This window comes from Cynoglossus semilaevis, chromosome 14 (genome assembly GCF_000523025.1).
Source record: "Cynoglossus semilaevis isolate Cse_v1.0 chromosome 14, Cse_v1.0, whole genome shotgun sequence".
Taxonomy (NCBI): domain Eukaryota; kingdom Metazoa; phylum Chordata; class Actinopteri; order Pleuronectiformes; family Cynoglossidae; genus Cynoglossus; species Cynoglossus semilaevis.
Genome location: NC_024320.1, coordinates 6,579,758 through 6,586,654, shown reverse-complemented (window position 1 = coordinate 6,586,654; position 6,897 = coordinate 6,579,758). Strand labels below are relative to the sequence as shown.

General features: G+C 40.9%; 1 long non-coding RNA gene across 1 annotated transcript in view; it reads left to right on the top strand.

The window, feature by feature from the left end:
* The window catches only part of LOC103389394 (uncharacterized), a 10,243-nt gene extending 3,757 nt beyond the window's left edge, over positions 1-6,486 (top strand). The window contains exons 4-5 of the long non-coding RNA XR_522596.3: positions 3,652-3,767; positions 5,746-6,486. This is a non-coding gene — a long non-coding RNA (uncharacterized LOC103389394). The remainder of the gene's footprint in view (positions 1-3,651; positions 3,768-5,745) is intronic.
* Positions 6,487-6,897: the final 411 nt, after the last annotated feature.

Genomic DNA, 6,897 nt, shown 5'->3' with positions numbered 1-6,897 from the left:
ATATTATTAATCGTTTATGTAGCATTGACGCATAAAGAGTTTAGGGTGAAGAGATATTTCCAGATTCTTGTGTATTTGTAAAGTGAAAAAAAAAACAATGTTTCTGAACCTTCTTTTACGGTAAATATAAAATAAAATAATGAAATATTTAAAAAAATCATTATTTTATTTTATATTTATAAGGAGGTTCAGAATCATTGTATATTTTGTGCAAGGCCATAAGAAAAAGCCATGTGACACAGGCCGACTGACAGATGGAGGAGAACCAATACTCACACAGAACACTGGCTGCAGCCTAAACTCAAACCATCAGCACAAACGGACAGACAGGTCCAGACCTGGAGCTAGTCTCCTGGGCTCCAGCCAATCACAGATTAGATCAGCAGCAGAATAATGTAATGATCATCATATCTTACAGGGAATAAATGCAGTTCACAGGCTTTTCCAGGTGCTGGTGCAGGTGTGTGCTGCCCCCACCAGGGCCCATAAAACCCCAACGTTAGCAAATGAAAAACGCTGATAGTATCAGAGTGTGTAGCCTCACTGGTCACAGCTGTTTTATTGTTTACCTGCTGACAAAAACACAGAACAATCGATGAAAAAAAAAGTTCAACCTTCTAGACAAGAGGTTCTGGTTCAGATATTTCTCCATTCTCCCCATTTCCTCCCTCGCCTGCTCACTTCCTGCTGTTTGAAGGGTATGTTACTAAATCAAGTCGCTGCCACCACTGCACTTTTGAAATTAAGGTCTCTGTGTGTGCATACGGTTAAAAAAATGTCCTCAAGGCGAGTTTGAAGTAAAAGGGACAAAAAGTGGACTTCAGTTTTTAAATTGTAGGACAAGTGTATAAAGATAGGATCTCAGGGTTGAAGATGTGGCTACGACCTAGAAATGATGTGTAGCTACAACCTCATACAGGACTGAAACTTTAAAGTCGTTTTCAGTGTGCAGTAGTACAGTGATCACCAACTGGTGGCTCGTGGGCCAGATTGGACGGTCCGGTGGGGCAGATTCAGCCCATAGGTCACCAGTTGACCAGATTCCAACATCAAATAATAAATGATCAAATTTGGTTGGTGACCCCTGGTGTAGTACTTTATAGGATTAGAAACTGAACTTTCAAGGTTTTCAAAGGCACATAAGGAACAGAATGTTGTCATTTTTTAGGTACGTGCGACTTAGATTCCTGTCAACAACTGAAGGACTGAAGTTCAGAATGGTTATTTATTCTCTATTCTCTTTTTATTCTGCATTGTTTGCACATGTTTGTAGTGCCTCATGTCACCACTCTGTGGCAGTGTTGTATCTGAAGTTATGCCCTTTATCCAAAGATCATTTTAATTGTGCTGTGGCGGGAATAAAAGGTTGAAGTTAAGTTGAGCGTGTGGGCTAAGGTATCAGATCGGTTCGGCTCATTCCTGAAAATTTGTCCAATTGTATTTCGTTTTTGTGAAGGGATGGGGCCGTTCATGTGTGCCCATGTAGATCATGTGGCTCTTTGCAGTAACACAGTAAGAATTGTGGCTCCTAGCCTCTTGACTGGTTGGTCACTCCTGGTCTAGGAGATGTGTAGATACTTTTCGCGGGGACATCTGGCCACACTGTGAAAACACAAACAAAGCGCAAATACCAAAAACCCTTGCACACCACTAGGGGGAGTCCTAGTACCACCAGTGGTACATGTCCCATATTTTGAGAACTATTGTTTAATAGTAATATTTTTTTATAACCCAAAGCGATCATATTCTTATATCCAACCATTTGTAAATACCGGCAGCATGTCTCCACTGAGTGGAGTCAGTGCTGTGACCCAGTTATTTCCATTGTTACACTGCGGTCCATGCAGAAACAGCTCTGTGTGTTTACTTTCTGCTGCTACATGTTGTGTTTGCCCTTATCCCACATGTCCTTGCTGATGTATGACCAGACTGTGGTCCCCATAATGGATGTAGACACACTCTGTAGCCCACAGCGCTGGAGAGCAATTTCATTTTTGCTCCTCAGCATCTTCTGTGCTGGAGCTACAGCCTAGATTTTAAATGTCAGCTGTACTGTGTAAAATGTGCAGCATCTTTCACTCAAGTCATTAAGCTCCCACTAGGTGTCCCTGTTGCCTCCAGTGATTTAATTATCACATTGTCTGCAGTGTTTGCTCTGCTCTATGGAGAAGAATGATATGAATGAAGTTTGAGGCACAGTTTTCATGTTGATTTCATGCCAGTCTTTACAGATGTGGGGGTCTATTTTTGGCTACTGCAGAAATATAGCATTTGAAACAAGGGTATATATACAAATTGGATTTATTGCAAATGTTTCATTGATGAGGAGGAATGAAACAAAATGCTTGTATTACAAGCAGCACTTTCAAAGCTAACTGCAGAGTCTCAATATTTTTAATAGCAATACTTTAGTGTTTTGCTAACGCTAGCCAGATCGGACCAGAATGAGTGAGGATTTCTTTGACCCACCAGACCAGGGGTGTCAAACTCATTTTCACCGGGGGCCACATCAGCAATACAGTTCCCCTTGAAGGGACGTTTGTAACTGGAAGACTGTATAGATCAGGGGTTGGGGACCCCATATGCTAGTAAAAATAATCTGAGCAATGGTTCTACAATGAGCTTGGCGTTAACTCTGTAGGTACTAAGAGAAAATACAGTTTAGGGAAAAGCACACCAATTTTTAAAAAAGCCAAAAAAGAACCGAGGATATCACTAAAGGTGGAAAGCTAACTAAAAGTCATGTGGGCTATACTCTGTCAACTAGACTCCAGCCCAACGTTTTAACTCAGAATAACTAAGAATTAAAAAAAATGTATATACAGTATATTGTATATGAATATATTTATATATATAAACCATGGTAATGTAGGGCGGGACAAAGTCCAACTTCCCCTGAACACAACTGTGACCTCATCGCTGCTCATTTCAGTCATTCAGTTGTGTCCAGCGGTGGTATTACAATGACAATAATTAGCAGTTAGCAGTAGCCTCGTAGGGTTAATGGGGGCTATGTGTGTGTCTCATCAGGAGCAGCAGCTAAATGACTGAAACATATCAGTGTCACTGTGTATCATATACACATACATATATATTTAAATACATGTATGTATATGTATGACATTTTTTTACTGAACCGTAATGTCAATACTGAAGTACACACAGAACTGTACCTCTAATGTCCATGCTGTACTGTCACTGGAGCACATTGGTTTGTGAGGGTCTGCGTGTGCTTGTGGTTTCCGTCCATTTCCACGCTGATGTTTCCCTTCATCTTCCGTGTCCTTAGAAGCCTGAAGGTGTTCAGATGATGTAAAGGTGTCTTCTGATCTTGAAAGACTCTGAGATGTTTTAAGATAAAATATATTTTTCCACCTACAGGGGGGGGACACTTGCTTACACAGCCATAAGTCCTGGTACATATTGGTGTGCATTTTCTCAGGTCAGGGTTGGCTTTGGCTGTGTGTACATGGTGTGTGAAGGGAATATTAAATCTTCCAGAGTGGATGGAGGAGATCAAGGTGTTTCTGGAGCTGGGAGATAAAAATCCTCTCTCCCTGAGTGTCAGCGCTGCCTTATCTGTGTTTTTTCATGTCTCTGAAAGACCAAATAATGAAGTTGAATGTTTTTTTTCCCGTGTTTTTCGTTCAGATACCAAATATGGACATTTCCATCCATCAATCCATCCATTTTGGTCCGCTTATCCGTTACCGTCACACTGTACCATACCAACCCCCCGAACCTTCCTGCAGGTGGTCCACTGGAAGGTAGCAATATGGACATTTCAAATTTCTATTAGTAACATTCACATTAGTACAAATGTATTAAGTCAGTGATCACCAACTGACGGCCTGCAGGCCGATTCTGGCCCGCTGAGCCTTCCAGTCTGGCCCATGAGTAATTTGTATTTCATTTAATTTGACTGTTCTGACCCCAAGGTGTCTGTCTAAAAACTACTGCAGAAATATAGCATTTGAAACAAGGGTATATATACAAATTGGATTTATTGCAAATGTTTCATTGATGAGGAGGAATGAAACAAAATGCTTGTATTACAAGCAGCACTTTCAAAGCTAACTGCAGAGTCTCAATATTTTTAATAGCAATACTTTAGTGTTTTGCTAACGCTAGCCAGATCGGACCAGAATGAGTGAGGATTTCTTTGACCCACCAGACCAGGGGTGTCAAACTCATTTTCACCGGGGGCCACATCAGCAATACAGTTCCCCTTGAAGGGACGTTTGTAACTGGAAGACTGTATAGATCAGGGGTTGGGGACCCCATATGCTAGTAAAAATAATCTGAGCAATGGTTCTACAATGAGCTTGGCGTTAACTCTGTAGGTACTAAGAGAAAATACAGTTTAGGGAAAAGCACACCAATTTTTAAAAAAGCCAAAAAAGAACCGAGGATATCACTAAAGGTGGAAAGCTAACTAAAAGTCATGTGGGCTATACTCTGTCAACTAGACTCCAGCCCAACGTTTTAACTCAGAATAACTAAGAATTAAAAAAAATGTATATACAGTATATTGTATATGAATATATTTATATATATAAACCATGGTAATGTAGGGCGGGACAAAGTCCAACTTCCCCTGAACACAACTGTGACCTCATCGCTGCTCATTTCAGTCATTCAGTTGTGTCCAGCGGTGGTATTACAATGACAATAATTAGCAGTTAGCAGTAGCCTCGTAGGGTTAATGGGGGCTATGTGTGTGTCTCATCAGGAGCAGCAGCTAAATGACTGAAACATATCAGTGTCACTGTGTATCATATACACATACATATATATTTAAATACATGTATGTATATGTATGACATTTTTTTACTGAACCGTAATGTCAATACTGAAGTACACACAGAACTGTACCTCTAATGTCCATGCTGTACTGTCACTGGAGCACATTGGTTTGTGAGGGTCTGCGTGTGCTTGTGGTTTCCGTCCATTTCCACGCTGATGTTTCCCTTCATCTTCCGTGTCCTTAGAAGCCTGAAGGTGTTCAGATGATGTAAAGGTGTCTTCTGATCTTGAAAGACTCTGAGATGTTTTAAGATAAAATATATTTTTCCACCTACAGGGGGGGGACACTTGCTTACACAGCCATAAGTCCTGGTACATATTGGTGTGCATTTTCTCAGGTCAGGGTTGGCTTTGGCTGTGTGTACATGGTGTGTGAAGGGAATATTAAATCTTCCAGAGTGGATGGAGGAGATCAAGGTGTTTCTGGAGCTGGGAGATAAAAATCCTCTCTCCCTGAGTGTCAGCGCTGCCTTATCTGTGTTTTTTCATGTCTCTGAAAGACCAAATAATGAAGTTGAATGTTTTTTTTCCTGTGTTTTTCGTTCAGATACAAAATATGGACATTTCCATCCATCAATCCATCCATTTTGGTCCGCTTATCTGTTACCGTCACACTGTACCATACCAACCCCCCGAACCTTCCTGCAGGTGGTCCACTGGAAGGTAGCAATATGGACATTTCAAATTTCTATTAGTAACATTCACATTAGTACAAATGTATTAAGTCAGTGATCACCAACTGACGGCCTGCAGGCCGATTCTGGCCCGCTGAGCCTTCCAGTCTGGCCCATGAGTAATTTGTATTTCATTTAATTTGACTGTTCTGACCCCAAGGTGTCTGTCTAAAAAACGTTGCACCCGCCCCGACAGATATAGTTGGTGTTGAAACCCCCAGCATTGTTCTGACCTGTGAGTTTTCTGATGTGTGACACACTTTAGGTGGATCCTGCGATCTGATTGGTCCTCCAGTGATGCTGACAGACGCTGTGGGGTGAGTCTCAAAACACTTTCAGTCCAACTCTGAGCAAACAAAAGCAGGATCAAATACATCTTTGAATCTGGTTTCAAATGGTGGTGGGGTGGTGAGTGCTCTTGCCTTACAACAAAGAGGTCATCGGTTTGATCAGTCAGGAGTTCGCCTATTCTCCTCTGTGTGTATTTGGGTTTTCTCCTGCACCAGGCCATGACATGCAGCGTTAGGTCAATAGTTGACGACTAGTGTGAATGTGAGTGTGAACGGTCGGTCGTCTTTTCCATGTGAAACCACGCCCCCACCTTCTGGGCCTGTTCACAGCCATGCTAGCTTTTTTTAGCCGTGGCTTCTCAGCTACCAAGAGAAATCAAAAGATGAAGAAGTGACAACTAAACGAAGGAGGATGAGGACAACGAAGAGAGAATTATGAAGATGAAATTGGAGAAGCAGAAGAAGAAACGAGAAGTAAAAATAGAGTAGACAAAAAAGAAGACGGGGAGAAAATGGAAAAGTTGAAGTGGAAGAAGAAAAAAGAAAAAGATGACTAACAAAAAGATGATGAGAAAGACTGAAAATAAAATCTATTTTCAAGGGAAACAAGACAAAGAAGAAGAAGAAAAGATAAAGAAATATATACTTTTTTTTAGACGGGAACCACTAAGTGGTACACTTAGTAGCGCCTCCTGTGGCAGCTTTGTTGCTCACACTGTAAATTTCCCCATGGTAGAACGCAGGAGAGAGTTAAATTATGGTTTTTATTTATTTATTTATTTATTTTAATTTTCTGAGTGGAGAGAGAGACTCTTTGTAGAACTTTGAATAAGTGAAAGAAACGACCGGAGACGACCACAGACAACAGTACACATTTGCATCTTTAATTAGATTTTGGGTGAAGAGAAAAACAATAAAGCTCTCTCAAACTCCTGAGTCAGGCTGTTCTCTACATCCTGGTCATTTCAGCCCAGAAAAACTCCCACAAATAAAGAAGTCATTTTCTAATTTTCTAATACACAATGTTTGTCTGTTTGATTCTTCTGTTTTCTATGGCACAGGGAATATGGTTTCACTTTCCTATGTAGAACTTCCTGAAAATTGAGAGAATCCGTTCCGTCGTTTCA